The 21,359-nt window shown below is 26.4% G+C and overlaps 1 protein-coding gene across 1 annotated transcript in view; it reads right to left on the minus strand.

Annotated features, from left to right (window-relative positions):
• The window catches only part of LOC129612194 (synaptotagmin-B), a 54,290-nt gene extending 33,112 nt beyond the window's left edge, over window positions 1-21,178 (minus strand). The window contains exon 1 of the mRNA XM_055525713.1: window positions 20,831-21,178. The gene's annotated coding sequence lies outside the window, so the exon portion shown is untranslated. The remainder of the gene's footprint in view (window positions 1-20,830) is intronic.
• Between the last annotated feature and the right edge of the window lie 181 nt (window positions 21,179-21,359).

Genomic DNA, 21,359 nt, shown 5'->3' on the forward strand with positions numbered 1-21,359 from the left:
CAGTCTTGTGGACGTGTAGTAGTTTTGTTGGCAAAAACTTGGAGCATTAGTTATGGTTTACGGACTACACACGGTCCGCGCAGGGACTATTTTTACTTATGCGTTTTTGGTTTGGTACCGCAAGTTGGAACAAGTGCTGTTCAAGTTAGAAAAGCTTCAGAGGCTGGCTTGTCTGGGAGTAACTGGAGCAAGGCAGATGGTTTCCACAGTTGCTCTGTTGGCATTTGTATGTTGAAATTACCTTCTTACTGGCGATAACGCCGCATGGAAAAAATTGGACCACGGTACATATAGAACTTTCGTTAAATTTCTAAGGATAACCATCCCGGACGTCTTTTCTCTCATGGTATAACTTCGGCATTAAAATAATTTTTTGGTTGTTGAAATTTAATATTGGTTAATAAAAGACAACAAACAAAAATATTAACTCGTCATCGGTCAATATTAAAATTAAATAAATTGACTAGGCCAAAAACTAATAAATACCTAATAATTTGAAATTTTCCTTTTTCAATGAAAAAATTTATTATTTCTGGCCAATTTATTATTTATTATTGTCCTCAAACCCAATAAATATGAAATATTTCTTTATAAATAGAAAAAAAATCATTAATTTTCAGATATACTCATAAATCATTCTGAAAATTAGTTCGGTTTTTATTTACAAAACCAAACCAACAAAAACAAGAATAACAAAATAACTAAAATATTTTGTCACTACACAAGTTAAATTAAGAAAGCAAATAGTATATAAATCGTACATTTGTAGATTTCTCTCGAATCATAAAAGTTCACCTTAAGGTAATTTAGTACAATGTATAATTTATCATTTCATTCTGACGGGACCAACAACTTATAATCGTGTATGTGTAGGTTTAAATGTAAAAAAAATTTTTTGTGAAGAAATCAAAATGAAAAAAAAATTTTTCACTTTAATTTATTCGTCTTTCATAAAACTATCTACCCTCTGTTTCATGAATATTAATTGACAATTTCTGTAATACTTCGAATATCCTTATAGTAAATAAATTAAAAATTCTTAACAATTTTTTTTTTATAGTTATTCGTGATGGTGCTTTCAGTTAAAATTTATTTGCTTTTTATCACGTCAGTGTCATTTTTGTGTAAGATTGGCATAAATTTTTCTATCGCCCTCATTTCTTTTTATTTTAAAATTTGATGAGAATTTTTGATTAATTTTCATTAAGCTGGAAACTGTTGCATTCTAAAAACAAACAAAAATGATGTTAAAAATAACTGAAATGAGAGAAGAAGCTACAAAAACTTATTCTTTTGAGAAAAATCGTTTGACGTAATCGTTTTGTGAGTGCAAGATTGCAATTAATTTGAAGTATGTAGGACAATAATTTTGCATATGAAATTACTTTAAAAAACTTCATCATACTTGAAGAGATTAATAAATTCAAGAGGTAAGGAAAATATTTCAAAAGTTTCTTTGTCCTTTAAGTTTCCAAACTCTATTATTTAATAATCGCTTCAACTATTTTTGGAAAAAACTTAATCACATGGTACTTAATATGTGAAGATGTATTTCTGGAATTTGTGCCTGATTTATAATGACAATTCAATGATTATATCGATATTTTATTGATTTTTCATTGAGACTGAAAAATCAATAAAATGTCGTGAGATTGTGACGGATTTTAAATTAATCCTTTTTTTTATTACGGCACTATACCACAATCTAAGATAACAATCATTTTCACTCTCTATTTTTCCAAAAACCAGTCCAATTGAAAAATTCTTACTGAATACATACATACGTATATTTTTCGACAAATCTAAGGCAAATCGTCCAAGTGACTGTTTGATTTTTTATACACCTATAACAAATTAAATATAATTCACCAACTAATAGAAATAATTTTAAAATTTTTCACCGCACTTTTGAATTAAATAGAATTTCTGGCTATCATACATAAATTTTTAGTTGTCAATCACAATATTCTTGCATGATCGAATGAAAACTTTATTCGGAAGTTCCTTTTTCATTATAATTTTATTTTTATTTGAGTTTAAAGGTAAATATTTTTGTCAAAATTTTTCAACTTTTGCTCCACATTTCATATTTGAATTTTGACTTGTTGAGAAAACATAATATTTTTATTTGCACACCAAAATATAAACGAACACCCAATTAAAAGTGGAAGAGTTAATATTCTGTGTACTCTTTTTATACGCGTACGAACGTATGTTCGAAGGATGTGTCGTATGTGTCGTATGTAAGTTCTTAATTTGCCTCACCGTTTGTAACGCCAAGAAATAATGTTCTGAGATATAGAGTCAAGTGTATGCTTTTGATCAACGTCGAATTTCGAGTTGATTTAGCTTTGTCTGTCCTTCCGTCCGTCCGTCCATGCAGCGATAACTCAAAAACTAATTGAGGTAAGTTCACCAAATTTTCACAAACGATTTATTGTAGTAAGTGCCAGAACCCTATTTAAATCGGACATGATCAGGGTACCGGTTCGGGTAGCTGCTATACAACTTCAAAATTTATTTGGCTATATCTCAGGAACTATAAAAACTATGATATTGAAATTTAACACAAACGAATATATTAGTAGGGCTAATGTGTTTGATAAAATTCTTAAACTTATTAAACTTCAATAGTAGTTTAACACACACAGTATTTTGAAAAAACAGTACTGAAATTTTGCATAAATTAATATGGTAATACGACAACTTAAAGTCATAGTCTGTCCCATAATCAGTTATGGGCATATTTATTCTCACATAGGATAACAAATTCGAACGAGTAACTTAGAGTTTTCTCGTTCTCGTTTTAAAATAAATTAAAATATTATAAGGATGTGTATTTGTACATGTGTATAATGTGTGTTTATTTTTCTTCATATTATATATTGTACATTCTGCCCGCATTCAGGTGGTGTGCATAGGGTGCATGAATTTTAATAACTTATTTAAGCTATGTAATATTTTCAGCTTTTAAATTAAAAATTTTATCACCTATGTGTTCATAAGTGAAATGAAGCAAAAAATCAAATGCTCAGTTTTTGTATGAAAGTGAGAGTTGATGGGTTTTTATCGTGGATTTTGTTTTGCAAATAAATTTTTAATAATTATGACTTTTTTTTTGTGTGTGTGTTCTTGTCAATATAATGATGACAATGGCGACAATAAAACTTCATTATTTTTCAAGTGGAATTTCTTTTTCTTTTTGATCATTTTAGATTGATGTAAATTGTTTCTGACTACCAATAAATTTACATATTTTTATTTTGTTCTTAATTTAAATTTTTATTGGAAAAAAATTGTAGTTAGTTGTTATTTTTGCCTCAAATGTATTTAGATTCTTTATATTTAACAATGTGCTCTGCTCTGGAGCTTAAAGGAAGACGAGAGGAAACAAAAATAATGTTACAAGTAAATACAAACTCATATACATACATACACACATAAATTGTACGTGTTAAATAATCATGTATAAATAAAAGTGAAAAGGCAACAGGATTTGATTTTACTTTTAACAGGATAATTAAATAATTCTGGTGTATGAAAAAAAAAGAATCTTTATTTTTTTCTCTTATTTAATTTTGTCTACTTATGTATAACGTATAGAGGTATGTATATTTTAAATGGAATGATGAGCAAACATACATTATGTACATCTATGTATGTAGATATATAATTTATTTAAATATAATTTTTGTTTTTATTTGTTAGCTCAAGGCTTTGCATTTCATTGTCGGATTTAATAATGTGAGCAATAATGTTATAAGTTAAGGATAAATGCCTGTTGCCAAGTATTTAGTAAAAGAACGAAGATGGTTGTGCACGTACATGTAATCATTTCTTGTAACTATACTAAGATTACAAAAAAGAAATTAATTTTTATATTTAAGCTTTCTACAAAATTATACACGTTGCTTGTTACCTGTCTTCTTTATAAGAATTTTAATGGCAAATTGAATTCAAATTAAGGGTATATATGAAAATGAAGAACGTCATGTAAGAACGTGTGAAGGATTACCATAAAAATGTCAACTTTATAAAAATGCCTCCTAAAACTCATAATTTTAATTATGAATTTTAAGTGCAAATATTTGGTTTCGTGATAATACGGAATTAGTATTAACAAATTTACGAAAATAATTGGTGATGATCTAGTATTGATATTGATAAGAATAGGAATAAGAACAGGTTTCAAACTTCTCGATGACACATTGCATATACGTAGTGTAGAAGTAGACAGGTAGACCTCATCAGCGGTATTTAAGCACAGTAGATAATGAAGGCGAGAATAATGTCCTAGTTGTTTCTATGACATCGGACTGAGAGTGATTCGGAAGTATTTTATGAAGGAAGTTGGGGCTTTGAAGATTAAAAAGTTCACTGAGAACGCTCATAATATTGGGTCTATTACTTTTTACACTTCATTTTAATTTTCTTAAAACATAATTTTTTATACAAATTTGCATTTCGTTAAATTTTTTTTTAAAAAACAATATTTGTAATTTTATTTTTTATGAAATCTGTTATATTATAGGCTTAGTATGAAAATAAATTAAATTTTCTGTATTTGATATTTAAAAAGAATAATTAATTTTTTTCAGTGGGATGCTGTTTAATCGGAAGACATGCTAAGAGATTAAATCTGAAAGGCAAGGCATTTTACATATTTTGAAGCGAAAACGGCGATCAGCGATATTTCGATACTTATATACCTTCTCGGAACAATTGAAATTTTGATCAACAGGCGAGAGATGCCTTGCGAAATTCTAGAAAAACTTTTTATATGGGTTTACTTGTTTATTTATTCATTGTCTAATTTTCATAAGTAATGCATAAGATATTTTTTTTTTTTAATTATGAACGACTGATGTTTTGAAAAGTGTTAATAATTAAACAATAAGAGTTGAAAATTATAAAATTATTTTATTAAATTGCATGTAATTTGTAAAACCATTTATTTTTATTCTTTTGGATTCATGAGGTGTACGACACTTTGACATGAAAAGAAGATCCTTTTTTAATTATTTATTTTATTAATAATTATCCCTGAATTTAGCATCAAAATTTTTATTATTTATAATAGTTTAAAACTAGACCCTCGTAAAATAATTTTTTTTTAGTTCACGTTTCTAAGTCTTCATATATTGTTTTAAGAAACATAACGAAATTATGGGGTAGAATAATTTTTATAGCTTGCATCTTTGTGAAGGGTATATTCACTTTGATATGGTAGGGTGAAGAGTATATTCACTTTGATATGAAATTTGTAACCATTCTAAGGAGTCGTCTCCGGTATGGATACGTATATATATATTCTTGCCTAGCGCAAAAATTCTGCGTTGATTTAGACGTCTGTCTGTTCTTTCGACCGCACGATAACTAAAAAACAAATAATGCAATCGACATCAAATTATCAAAAGTTGTTTGTTTTCTGCCAAGGACGGCTGCTTTTGTGATTGGACCAATTCGGATAACGGGTTCGAGTAGCTGCCATACAACTTCAGCTGGCAGTTGTGTGTTCAATTATATGTCAGACATATTTGTGAAGTTTTCAAAGAGTGGTTGGCAGGTTCGAGTACTTACAAAAATGAAAGCTAATTCTAGATATTTCAAAAACAAATTTTTACACTCAGATTGTTAAAGTACAGGGCATAATTCGATTGGCTTATAACTGACCAATTGAAACGGTTTTTGGTTTTTTTAATTTTGTTTTCTCATTAAAAAGCGGAACCATTCACAAATGAATTTAAATATTTCTATTTTAAAGAAAAAATTCTATATTTAAACAGTTTCATTTTTATAATATTTAAATTTTTTTTTGGTTCAGTCTTTAAAATTTCGGAAGGCAGTAATATTAAATTTTTAAGGCAAATAAAATTCCAATCGCCATAATATTTTACTGCATTGTAAATACCTAAACTATTTCAGAAATTTTAGACAGCGGTTATGCACAATAATTAGAGGGCTTCAAGTTGGTTTGTTTAGTAAAAGTTACTCACATACATACAACACGCAACATGAACTAACAAAAATTTTCTACCTTAATTTTCTACCTATTTTTCGATGAAATCGTCATATCCAGAATTAAAACTCAATTTCTCACTATTTCATCAATTTAGTGAAAGAATTTTTTCCCAATCGATTTCTATACCAATTGAATTGTGGTTCAAACTAAAAATGAAAGAACGATCGATACTCCTTCCCTTATAATGTCCAATATTTTTAATAGAATTTATTTAAGAATAAAAAATGTAAGGAGCCAACCTAAAGTTTAAAGGATATTTTTATTTTACGAAAAATTTAATTATTTTGAATGAAATTTTTAACTTTTCTTTTATCCTAAATTAAAAGAAATTACCAACATTAAAAATAAAATTAAAATTGGGTTAATCTCGTATTGACAGGAAATTTCTCCTTTCATTTTATATTTTGGTATATGACAAATTAAAAAAAAGAAAATAAAATTAATAAAAACACTGGCAAAGGTTCCTTTAATAAAAATAAGATTGAGGTTCAAATTAAAAGTTTATTCCACTCGAATTAACTCTTTCCCCGTAAAAAATTAAAAAAAATTGTTGCAGCTATAAATTTCGTTCTATATAAGTTGTTTGTACGGCACCTTCTTCTTCTAATTCTTGAGGACAATGTTTTAGTTCTTAGAAATTATTATTTAAAGTACATAATATAAGACAAAAATTTTCATAAATAAGTTCTGTCGCACTTACAATTGTTATTTATTTGTTAAATTCACTACCCTCAAAATAACAATAGCCTTTATAATTTTTTATTTTAGGGTTTTAATATTGTGAGTTTTACTTTGTTGAATTTTTCAAATACTTATTGTTTTAATAATGGAAAATTAAATTCCATAGTTGTAAATTCTCTCATTTGTTAGAATTTGTACATACAAACTTTATAAATGTATTCTGGACAGGGTGTTCTTTATTATACAGGGTGGCGCAAAAAGAACGATATGTTTTGAATTCTTGATAACTTTTTTATTTATTAATTTTTTTTTTTTTTTTATTTCAGAATCTTGTAAACAAGGCTTAGCAAATTTATAATGGAGCAGTACACAACGCAGCAGCAAACAAAAATCATAGAATTTTACTATCAAAATCACAGGTCGGTTACTTTAACTCGGCAAGCATATCGGCGATATTTCAATGTATCTGCCCTCCGCAGCAACAATAAACCGCCTGGTAAGACATTTTGAAGAAAATGGATCAGTAAGAAACGTACAAATTCGTAGAAGACCGCGTACGGTCCAAACGGAGGAAAATGTTGAACGTGTAATCAACAGTGTAAATGAGAATCCGGGAACATCAACAAGGAGACGTTCGATACAGCGGGGACTATCACGAAGATCCCTTCAGAGAATTTTAGCCTCAATACGCATGTTCCCATATAAAATTCAGCTTGTGCAAGAGTTGAAGCCGATAGACTATCAACAAAGGCTTGATTATGCAATTTCTTTCCAACAAAAAGCAGAAGAAAATCCAAATTTCCTACACAATTTGATAATGAGAGATGAAGCTCACTTCCAATTAAATGGTTTTGTTAATAAGCAAAACTGCAGAATATGGGCGACAGAGAACTCACGAGCATGTAAATTATGCGATTATCACCTAAATTAGCTTCGAATAATTTCAGAAAAAGTTGTAATTAAAAATTCAATATAATTATTTTTTTTAGAAATTTTGTGATTTCCGGCGACAATATAACTTTTATTCTTAAACTGGTTATTTCAAAGAAGAAATGTATATTTTTGATTTTTTATAATATTTGTGAAATTTTTGGTTTATGTAGAAATTTGTAAGGTATACTATTGTGTAGAGTTTATAGAGGTTTTCATTTATTCAGTTCTAGAATAGTTCTACCATGTAGTACTTTCGAAAATTCACGTTGCATACACTGAAAATATAGATCGTTCGGAAATTACTTCGGCTGAAATAAAGTGCATTCGGAAATTCAATTTATAATAAAGAAATGTCAGAAATGTAGCGTAGTGTTCTAGTTTAAATTTTGTTAGTTTCAAACAACTGATTATTTAGAAGTTTCAGAATTTGTAGACGGCGTAAACAAAAAAACAAGAACTTTGCTAAAATTTTTGCATACTGTTTAACGCTGAGACTAAGAAATTTTAGTTCTATTGTACAACTTTGAGCGTAGCGACCATAAACGAAAGCCACCGATATATAAGAGATATTGCACTAAAAAAGAAGTTATCGCTATATTTACTCTGCTGAACGGTGTCAAACACTCAGTATAAGTTTTATAAAGGGAAACGATTGTTTACTTTTATATTACACTTTAAGCACAATCTTTTGTGTTCAAAACTTTTTTTTTCTTCATTACTCTCATATTTGATTTTTATTCTCGAAAGGATTGTGATGTACATATATACAGGAATCACGGCCATACAATACGTTTTTACCTACTGTTTGTTAATGGATCCAGAAATATTTAAGATATTTTTGCAAAAGAAAAATCTATACCAAAAGGTATATGACTAAAGAAAATAAAGGTAAAAAAAAAAAACAACTTTGAAAAGAAATTCTTTTTTCTTTCACAATTTTCTTCATTTTCTTTTCAGTTTATTTTATTAAAAGTGTTGGAAAATTTTTGTTTTAAAGAATACTTGAAAATTGGTTTTCTTTTTTTTTAACATATTGTGGTGGTTGAGCTTTCAAAAATATTTTGCACTAACATTTTTTTTTTGTTTTTTAATAAAATACTTTTAAAAAATTTATTTTACTTTAACACGAGTGTAGTTAATAGCACGAGCTTATTACTATTGTTCTCCTGCGTATAATACTGTGCAATTGATGCACAAAAATCTCACCCGCAATTTTAAATTCTTAAACTTTTCTCTATAGTTTTTAATAAAAGTATAAATGGAAATTTATTTTCTTGTGAAGTAATTAAAAAGTAAATAAAAAAAAAAAATATGTGGTTTTAAATTTTTTTAAATTTAAAACTTGTAATACTTAGAGAGCACTCTACTCTCAACTATATCTACCCACCCTGGTAGATTTTATTAAAAAAATATGGAAAAAACCTTAAAGACAGAAGAGTTTCTCAAAATAAACAAAATTTTTTTAAATGAAATGTCAGTGCAGCCAAATAGACTAGACCAAAAATCTTCACTTTTTTTTTAAATAAAATTTTCCATTCGAAGATTCGTTAAAAAATTTTTTTTTGCAAACCCTTCGGGATCTTCAATTAAAGTTCGTTCAATTGCAGTTTCAATTCAAATCAAATTAGACACGATAAATAGAAAAACTGATGACATGCGGAATGACATATGCGTCATTCAATCCAATTAGTTAATGCGCCAAGTCGATTAATATAGAATTAATTGTACCGGAGAATATTAAAAATTTTCTGCCATTAAAGTAGCATCACCAAGTGTTTGTCTATTAAATTGACTTTTTGGTTAATATGTTTTGGTGAACTTTGGAAAATATTGAAAAAAGCAAAAATTTTCAATTCTGAAGAACTTTAATAGCATTAAAAAAAAACCTTAATTTTGAAGGAAATTTTGTATGTAAAATTTAAAAATTGTGAAAATTTTATTTTCAAATTTAGCACAAAAAATATGACCAAAAAAACCTTAATTTAAAGATAAATTTTCACTTTTGGCAGCGCTGATAGGTATACAAAAGAGAGGGAGAGAGAAAATAAATGGCATGCGAAAGAAAATTTTTCCCTAAGGATTATAAATAATAAAGAAAAAAAAATTGATTGAAATTTGAAGTATGAAGAAAATTAAATAAAAATTTAAGGAAATTTTCAAAAATTTTACTTACATTTCTATCCTTTTTCTTTAAGAATTCAAGATGATTTATGATTTCAATGCTGTCTCGCTTTAAAGAACAATATTAAATAAAGATAACAATACTCTTATTTCACTTCATAATCAAATGTGGTAGCTCCCAAATCGTATATAATAACAAGTAACAGGCAATATTGTTTTAAATTCTAAAACTTTAATGAATTTCATTATAGAACTTGTTGCTTGTATACTACACAAAAGTATACTTTGATTTTAAAAGTAAATTTTAATTTTATATAAAAGTTCTAATGAACTACATTAAAAATTTCCGTATTCCGTTGAAATCAAAATTTCCCAATAAATATTTCATATTCAATTGTTTTGATTTTCCGCTTTCTATTGATTGTTATCAAACTTTTTAATACAGAATGTACTGAGAGGAAAAAATCAAAAAAGAGGACCATATAAAACGAGAATTTATTATTGAAAAACAATTGAAATTTCAAAGAAATTTTTGAAAAGAAAAAGAAAATTCAATTTGTCTGAAAAAGAAAGTTGATAAGTAAACAATGTGTTATACTGAAATGAACAGAATAAAACCAAAAAGAAATGGTCTTAAGGTTCTTTTTTTAATTACAAAAATAAGGAAAAAAATATTTTAGAATTTAAATAAGAAATACACAATCCAACAGATATTATAAGAAAAATTTTATAGGAAATTTTGTTTATTGAAAATTTCTAGGAATAAGGTTGAAAGAAAATAAATTTTCTTTTACAAAATTCTTAAAAGGCTCTTCCTTATATTTCCACGAGTTTGGAAATTTAAAATTAAGTTTGATATTATTAACGTTTTTTTTACGTATAATAGGGGAAAAACTTTTTCTTTAAACTTTTCTTAAAACTTAATCTGCCCCCTCTTTGAACCGCTTGAAGCATCTATATGCACATACATTTATGTACATACTCATAATAGTGATTATTACTTGGGTCTTATACTATTAGAAAAGGTCTTTTACTATTACAATACGCTTATTAGAAACCCGTATTTATATAATATAGTTGTAATGAACCTCTTGTAGAATCTAAAAGAAAACTTTCAAAAAATTAATCCAGAATTAGAAGGAAAATTGATACGTACTGATAGAGCGAAATTTTTGTCGGGGAATATTCTTAATTCCTAAGAATTTTTAAATCGATTGCGTTCCATTACTATATACATACTTTCCATTAGATACTATGCGTTATAAAAATTTTTAAAATAGTTCATTAAATTTTAACATTAAAAAATTTAATTACATCAAAATTGTTCGAAAATTAATTTATAATTTTAATAGTCAAAAATCTGATGTAGTCACCACATAACTGACCGCAATGTGTAATGCCTAATTTAGCGAAAGTGTTACAGAAAAATATAAAAAATGCGTTTTAAATATTTCTTTACAATTTTAAGGACACTAATAAGCTTTTATTTGACATACCTAGAAAAGTGTAAATTTGGCTCTTAGTAGTATTTCGCTTTATATCACCCGAATCCTCTGAAATGTTCACCAGTTAGTTTCGGTAACAACAAGAGCTTATATATGTTATATATCAAATTTGAAGAAATTCTATTTATCTGTATCTATTATTTCTATTCTAATCTGTTCCGTAAATATGGTAAAAAAATGTAAAATCGGTCCCCAGCTCGGTTTCCGAGCCCTGATCTTTCAAAAAAATATTTAGAGAATAATTTTTTTAACACTCCGAATTTAAATATTAAATTTGAGATATACAATTGCACGCACAGACCGACACACCGACATTTCTCTAAAAGTAGTTTATTTACGCTTTCCTATTATGGAGAAGTGCGTTCCCGCCGAAAATTCGACATTCAAAATTTGGTACCATTACATAACTTACCTCATTGTATACACTGGGGTTGATAAAAATAAATTTTAAATACATACATAATAAACACAACATACGCAAATAAACTTTAAATTAATTGTGCCGTCCTGAATATTTAAAGTTTGTGAAAACTTCTGCAGCTATAGAAATTTTCAACATCTTGGAATGTAATTATCCCGGTCAATGAAATACTCTAAACTTTAAATACATTTTCTCTCTTATAATTTTTAATAAAAACATTAAAATTTTATTATTGCGTCAACAATTAAATTCAATGGGTGTTTTTTTGTAAGGTATAATTGGCTTTTTAGTTAATACGAAACATACGGATACGAGTTTTTGTACATGTATACATATAAGTTGATAAACTGTCGTTTCCACTTACTTTTTACATTTTATATTCATGTTAATGTTAGAAACGACTATATTTTAAGTCAAACTTTCTTATATTTTGAATTGAATATAACCAATTACACGTTCAGTATTATTTTCGAAAGCTGCAATTATAGTTGTTCAAAAATGTTTGTTAAGGCATAATACACTTCATGGTGAGTTGATTTGACATGTCAAGTGTCAAAAATAAAAACAAAAGAATCACCATTTATGCCTTTTAAAATCACCTTTTATATAATTTTTAAAGATAATTACGAGCAGTCTTTAATATTTTCAATATTAATTTCTCATTTTAAAAAGTTAATCATTATAAAATCGACCAACTGTCACTTGAGAAACCATATTTTTATTGACATTTTTAGGGTCAATATTTACCAATACTTTTAATGAACTAAATAAAAAGGGAAATTTTCATTCGAATTTAATCTTTATACATACAGAACATATTATATACTTATTCTTTATGCACACAACATGCCTCTATATCCAATACTCTTATTAAACTTAAACCAAAAGAAGAAAAGTTTGTAAACTACTTAAAGTATAAGCATATTACCTTTTTTTTTTTTAGATAAGATTGAGATAAACCAATGGTTTGCAATGTAGCACTTTTCACTTCAACATTATTAAAATTACTTTCATTCATATACGAATATACTTTAATTATTGCATACATGTAGGATTAGCATTGTATGCACTCTTTGAAATAAAACGAAAAAAAATATAGAAGGAGGCATTAACATAATGCTGGAAATTAAGGGTTTAAAATAAAGGAATTTACCGTTAACTTTCTACATTAATAGAAATTTGGGCAAGCCTGTACCTTTCGGAACTGGAAAAATAATTGTATAACGAAAATAAACTATTTGGTAGTGTATAAATGCTGCCAAAATTTCAGATTCCTACAGCTTGAGGTCTAGAAGAAAAACAATATCAAAAATTTGGCAAAAACGAATTTTTACGGCCATTTTGTTTTTTGAAAGTGTTTAAATATGGTACACCGCAGTGGAACAAACCTGCCGGTACGGTTTTGTTTTTGCAAAATTTAAAAAATGAGTTAAAAATAGTTGAAAACAGATGATTTCGCTGCAATGAATAATTGAAAAACGGCATTTTTAAGGTTTTGGGGGGGGACATAACTTAAGGGGGGAGATTAATAACTTATAAGAGGATGAGTTATAGGTGAAAATTTTGTTCTACAGATATAAGCTTCTAGTAAAGATCTATGTACATACTAAATTTCAGCTTTTTATCTTCAAGGGTGTAGAAATTTTGTAAACAAAGACACGGACAGACGGGCGAAACTATAAAGCACTTTTATTTCAAAATTTTTTTATGGAAAAGTGCTATAAAGTAATTTTTCTTTTTATCAACATTAATTTTTTAAAAAGTTTAAAAGTAAAAAGTTCCTATACATATATTAAGTATAGAAAAATTTTTTGGTTAATATTAAAATATTGTAAATTTATACATTAAATTGTATTTGTATGTATGTATGTATACAATATTATTAAGAATTAAAATTATTATTTTAAAGGAATGTTAAAATATTTTGAAGAGATTAAATAACAATTTCATAATTAAGTTGTATTTATAAAACAATAAAATAAATTATTAAAATATGTGCAAGTATGTACTTTATATGTGTATGTATGTACTTATGCACAGAAGTAGTTTATATAAGCTCTATCAAACAGTGAATGCTTGTAATAATCATAAAAATTTATAACTTTCGAATTAGCAGCATGGAACATTTTAAAATATTGCAACGGGTACATTGTTATACCCTGCACTTCGTGAAGGGTATATTAACTTTGGTATGAAGTTTGTAACTACTTGAAGGAGTCATCTGCGGTATGTACATATATAAGTATATATATTCTTGCTCAACGTAAAATTCTGCGTTGATTTAGACATGTTCGTCCGTCCGTCCGATCGCACGATAACTCAAAAACGAATAATGCAATCAACACCAAACTTTCACAAGTTGTTTCTTTTATGCCAAGGACGAACCCTATTGTAATTGGATTAATTCGGACAACGGGTTCGGGTAGCTGCCGTACTACTCAAAGAGTTTATTTTAAATATTTCAAGAACTAATACAGATAACATTATCAAATTTTGCAAAGATGTGTCCAATTACAATCTACATATGTTCCAAAAGTTTTGATGGAATGGCTGCAGTGGTTCGGGTAGCTGCCATACAACTCCAAAAGCTAATTTTAAATATTTGAAAAAATAATAAAGTCAGACTCATGAAACTTGGCAGTTGTGTGTCCAATTATTGGTCAGACATATCCGAGAAGTTTTTATAGAATAGTTTCACAGGTTTGAGTAATTGCTATCAACAACGAAAGGTGCAGGATATAATTCAATCGGTTTATACCGACAGTTCGAAATAGTAATTTGAAAATAAATTATGATTTATGAAGAATTGGATGATATTCTTTTCGCATATATATCATTTAGCAACACGAGAAGAAAATGGTCAATTTAAAAAAAAAACTGATGTATTCTGGTCTGTTTTGATCATTTAACATTTTCACCGGTTTAATTTGACAAAACATAATTTGAATGGGCTTGCAATTTAGCAATACCCAAAAGTCTAAAATTTATTTTCAAGATCACTTTATCGCAAAATTGTGCTTTGCAATGAGGCCCAATGCATTTGTTAATAAATGAAATTGTAATAAATGCAGTCGCAGTTCACAAGTTATATACATATGTACTCATTTGGTTTCCACTAGGGAAAAAAAAACAAATCATTCTATTACTTGTTAATGTTTACAAGTTGGTGAAATAATAGGGTTACTTTAAAAATTAAACCGGACATAGAATTTTGTAGGATATTGATCAAGATTAATTGTGATTTCAATAATTGTCTCAAAAGTAAGATGATGTCTCTTCAAACCAAATGCATTGTAATATTTTGTTTAAATCATGTAGAACGCTCCTCAAACCTTTTCAGTTGATTTATGTTTGAAAACCACAAAATTATTTTTGTCCCGACCATTATAAATGAAATATGACGGTAAATATTAAAATAGGAATCCATAGTATGACTTTGAAAATACCAAACCTTACATAAAAATTCTTTATTAAAAATTTCCACAAAATTTCAAATGAAAATCTTCAAAAATACTTTGAAGACCTTTACAAATGTAAGGGTTTAAATGATCTTTAAGTTCAGAAGTGTAGAACTCATATAAGTAAAAGAATGTGATAAATAATTAATGTCCACAATAATATTCTTATATACTCGTACATATAAAATAAAATTTTCTACAGTCTAGACAAATTTTACATTTGATATGAAAATTTTACTATATATACATACATACATATGTATGTATGTATATTTATACAAATAAAATTTATTACTTAAAATTTAATTTAAAGTTTATTTGTGTATGTTGGGAAAAAATGACCTTCAAAAATAATATTAAAATAAAACGGATATTAAATTTTTAGACAATATTTTAATAAAATAATTAAAAATTAATTATATTTTAAGTTTTCTAATTAATATTTGTTATTATTTAGTTAGGCATATTTTATAATTAATATAAATTATGTACAAAAATTTAAAAATGGTTTTAAAAACTTTTGCATATCGGTTTGTTGACGTGGCCGGTACGCAATCGGCACAAATCTGCATCCTAATTGGCACAAATCTGACATTTTGCTAAAATTATCATATGACCAATAGGTATAGTCATTTAGCGTACGATTACTGGTTTCTAAGTCAGTACTCGGAAATTTTGAAGAATCTTACCATTCTATATCTCATTTATGCCCGTTACGCCTGGCCCAGCACAGAGCCGGATACACGCTAAGATAATGAAAAAAAGTTTCATTTTTATCCATCTTCTGGCAGTTTAGACAATTTTGTATTGAAAGGCAATTCCAACTTAATCGCTTGTTTTCCAAACGGTGTCTAATGTAAACTGCCGTCAGGCTGGCAATGATCTCTCGAACGTCGCCATTAACCTATTTGATTCCCTAAGGTCGTATTTTTGCTTCATTTTTCTTGTTATTCCCCATATGCCGATAAAGCTCTCCACTTCCGGTGAGTGCCCGACAGTTAATGTCTATACTAAGTTTTACAGTCTTATTGTTATGTTAAGGCTATACTTAGAAATTTCCTTCGAAAAAATGCTTTTGATCTTTGTTTTCAACAGACAAATAAAAATAAAATGATGTTGTTGCAAGCATCGTACAGATTAAAATATTAAGCCGATTTATAAAATTAAAAGAAAAAATACTGTTTATTTTATTTTTAAGTTAAACTTTTACATTTAAACGGCAATATGTGTATTGTGTTGATAATTCGAAATTGTTTCTAAGGTTCAGTAGGAATTTTGAAAAATTAAGTAGTAGTCATCTGTTAAAATACAAAAGTTTTGCGTCTTAAATTTTAAGTAAATTTTTAAAATTTTTGAAACTTAATTATTTATGTAACCTTGTTATTCAATTTTATTTACATACATATTTATGTGTATACATATATTCGTTAGTATATAATGATAACATGAAAGTTATATAATAATCTTTCTATTGAAACTAATTAATTAAAAGTTATTTGTGTATAAGCCTTTGTTTAATTGAAATTTTAAAGAATTTTATTTATTTTATTAAAAGCATCAATTAATTTCAGTTTTAACAATAATTTTAAAGAATTCATTTTTATAATGAAGAGAAGAATTTTAGAGAAAAAAAACTGAAAACAATTCGGTTTATCTTGCTTTTTGTTATACGAGTACTATATAACAATTTATCAAGTTGTCAAGAAAATTTTATGTTATCCTTTTTATTTATACATTATAAAATTTTCTAAGAAAATTAATAAATACTTCAAGTCTTAAGTAAAAGTTTTAAATAGATTAGAAAAACAGATAATTTTATAATGATGTGTGTGTGTGTATTGAAATTTCTTATACACAATAGATGCACGGTTATGAAATAATGGTAGAAAAATTTATAGAATTTTTAATAATATACTTATAATATTTCAAATTTCAATATATTTTTTTAATTTTAAATATTAACATTTTAATAAAAATACAAAGAGTGTTATATATGTATTAGTGAGCAATGTGAAAAATTCCTGTTACAATCATAAAAGTTGCATAATATTTTTTACTGCTGCAACTAGTTTTTGTTACAGTAGCTTCAATAACATTATAATCAGTCGCTTATTTATCTAAAATGAAATCTTCATATTATTGTAATCTTAAAAATCGATATTTAATTTAAGGATAACACAATGTGAATTTTATACTCGTTGAACATAGTTGAAGGTCATATTAGAAAATGTATAGATATTTTTATATTCTGAAATCAAAATAGAGAATTTTACTGAATCTTTTAATATTCTTAAAAATTTTATTTTGGAAATGCATAAAATATTTTCACATATAAGTTATATTGCATATACACACACATGTTAATATATATGTATGTATGGCTAAACTGCAGAGTACACTATTCGAAGATACAAAAAGTTTTATTTCCATTTTTGAACATTTTCGATAAAATGCAATTATTATAGTTTCAATCAATTCGTCTGTCCGTTTATGCTTATGTTGCATTGCTTATGATAATTATAAAATAGAAAGTTGAAATTTTACATATAATTAGAAGCCATATATTGACTCCTGTATATATAGATTAAGAGCCGATCGTCTGTTTCCCTATTTTACTCGGAAAGTGAGAAGAAAGTGAGTAACTATCATATGCTTGTATAATGTAATTTTCGAGTGAGAAGAATGGTTCGGCATTACGTATCTCGTATTTTTCTAAAATGTATACAAAATTTATTCACTTTATTTTTGAAAGAGTGGATAAAAAAGCGAGATATACGACCAGGCTGTAAATAATTTCAGCCAAGATATATTTTGCTCTATCGCCTCAATTATATTAAACCAAACAGCTGTCGAATTCCACGATTATGTCAAAATTTTGCTAAAAATTTCTTGAAACAATTTAAATAGTTTTAAAGAAAAATTTGCTCCTTTAAAAATCTTTTGATTTTTCAAACGGGAATTCATTTTTTAATAGCACAGTTATACAAAGAAAGAGAATTTATATATATTACGTGTAGTTTTGGTCATCAAATTGTTTTAGCAATAAATTTTGATTAAATTTATACACACGTACCTATATGTTTACGTGATGTTTCATACCAATGTACCGTTGTTCATATTTTAATTTTTTTTATATTTTAAAGAGATCATTTTTTAATTTTGTATTAAAAGAGAGCACAAGCGAGTATGTGAGTCGTATGTAATTAAGAAAAAAATCCATTCCATGTTTTCATTTTTAAATTAGAAATAATATTTTTCAGAATAAGATTTTATTTACAGAGAGATCGAAACTATCTAGCTTTTTCATACTAATTTTTTATAGTATTGACTTGGGAATAAGTGTAATACTCGTACTTGAGGCTATGCAAAAATATACGTTTTAATTCTATTAATGGTATAAGAAAATATTGCGATAGATTCTGGCATAAGATTCGGTATTAAAATAAAAATTAAAGGAAGCATTTTGGTGAGCGAAAGAGGCTTTAATAAATTTCTTTATAAACCGTCGGAACTGTTTTAAATTTTGAGAATGAAAATCAAATATACAATATACGTAAATGAAATATTTATCTAGCAAGTACAATTTCTTACTTAGTTTCCCTAAATTTTAACATGTTTTCCACATTAGAAAATTTTAAATTTTTAAATGATTTAAGTAAAAAAATTTAAATTTATTTATAGAGATTAGCTTTCTTTTTTTCATGAAGCAAAAAAAAAAAAGACTTTATAAAATTATAAAACTTTATCGAAAAATTATACGTCGTGTCAAAAGGAAAATGAATTTAAATTTATTAAATATTCCACCTTTGTGCAGCATTAAAATGCGAAAAAAAAAATTCTAATATAAATCAAAAAAGGGTCGGCAAAAAAAAAAATATTTTTATAAAACCCTTTGTTGTTACTCTTATATTTTCATTCAATCATGAACTCAAATTGCACCCTCAAAATAATTATGAGTTGGAATGGAAAAAAAAGTTAATTTAGAAAAATGAAGCGATAAAACTGAAAACAAAATAAAAATATTAAATTGGAAAGGGTTGAAGGGGAGTTGGAATAAAAAATCCGTCGTATATTAACAGTATACTGCATATATATCATAAGTATATATACACACACATATATATATATATGTCGAAGTATCCACACAATCAAACAAGTTGTTTATTTTATTTTTCCATAAAATTAATTTTTATTATACATGGTTCGTGTATATTGACTTAGAACTTGAAAATTATCAACAATGTGTAATAACGTACATATATATGTATGTATGTAATTATGTATAAAAAATTCGCTCGTATATATAATGTGTAAGTTAAGAGTAACGTAAACATTAAAGGAACGGAAGTAAAATATATTTATACATGAATACTATAAATGTATAGATAACTGACTTTCAAACTCATAGATTCATGTATGAAAGAAATTCGATGCTATAATTATACTTGTGATGTTTACTAAAAATGTCCTTTCTAATTTTAATTATTGAGTTTTTAACGAAATGAAGACAACAAAGAATTATTTATAAATGAAATTGATTGAGTTAAAATACATTTACGACGTATATATTAGTACGCTACAACTACACTACACTTACATTGAATTTTCCTTATATATGAAGTGTAAAAAAAAAACAAAGTCCGACTGAGTTTGTTTGTATTTTTGTAATGAAAAATTTTTATTAAAGTCTTAATTTCTAAATGTGTATTAGGAAAATATTCTGCAATTTTCGATTTTTTTATAGAACAGTAAATAAAGTCATCTATGATTCTTAAGTACTTTGCTCAACAACAAGTGCATATAACAAAAAATAAAAGATAATTATTTATATAGCACTGGTAGAATTTCTCGAAATATAGCAGTCACCATTTCAAGTACTTATAGATAATACCAACTGGATTTTGTTCCTTAAGTCAATTGGTGTGGCAGAGTAGATTTAATTCGTTTATAAAACAGTAAGCCCAACTATATACTCATTCAGTATTATAAAATTGTTTGCTAATAAACTTATAAATAACGGGGATGACGTCTGTAAAATTGTAATATTTTGGCAGAGAATAATAAACTGAATGTCACTTTAACTCGGAATTAGAAAACATAAAATTATTATTGTGCCCCACAACATTGTTCGGTTTTTAGCAAAGCCTAGTAACTAAATTTAATGAATTTTTTATAAAATGACAATAAGAAGCGGTAAACGGACAAAGGAATTAACTTACATTCGGATTCTAACACATTTTTTCATTTACAAATTATAAAACTATTAATTTTTTTGCTATACTTATATCCTATGTGCAATGTCAATCTCTTCTTCTATTAAGTTTCTAGTTATAAGAAGTAATCACAGTTAAAAATATATGAAATTTAATTATATTCCATCCGAAAAGCTCGATTTCCCGTCAAAATGTTAGTTAATCTCTTTGTCCACTTACCTCTTTATTAATAAATAAAAATTATATTGACATAGAATTAAATTGTCGGGATTTTGCCTATTTTTAATTAGCATATACGAGAAATGTTCTTACTTGTATAAATTATAATTACTATTTATACAAAAATTTCGAATTATGGAGGTTGTTATCATGCCTAACTCTAATACTGTGTATATTGGCAGTCACTTGACAATCTGTTTTCATTGACAATCAGTTGTTATTTTGTTAAAATGTTGTATATTTAATTTAATACGTACCTATATTGTTGAGATAAATAAAATCGTTGTTAAATTTATCCTCCAAATTTTTTTATATTCAACAATATTTTGGCTTTAACTAAAGTCTATTTGAAAAAAAATTATACAATTTCAATTAGAATTATTTTCATTACTTTTAATTTTGTCAATAACTTTTTTATATTGAAATCAAAAATTTCTTGTTTATTTTCTTTGGAACAAAACCTTGGATTTTTAATATTTCCTTCTATATATTATTAGTTTTTAATGATTAATTTTTATTTTATTATAACATTTTTATTATCAATAATTCAATAATTATTAATATTTTATTATAATTATAAAAATTATTTTTATTGATTAATAAATTTTATGTTTAAATTTAATTTCATTTTTGTTTTTTGTTAAATTAATAATTAATTATTTAAATCAAAATATTAATCTAAAGAATAGGTGAAAATTTGTTATAAATTATTATTTATTATGCCTATAAAATGCACGAAAGAATAAAAATTAATTTAATTAACTGTCATTATTTATATTGAATATA

This window comes from Condylostylus longicornis, unplaced genomic scaffold, assembly GCF_029603195.1.
Source record: "Condylostylus longicornis isolate FDR11 unplaced genomic scaffold, ASM2960319v2 ptg000063l, whole genome shotgun sequence".
Taxonomy (NCBI): Eukaryota; Metazoa; Arthropoda; class Insecta; order Diptera; family Dolichopodidae; genus Condylostylus; species Condylostylus longicornis.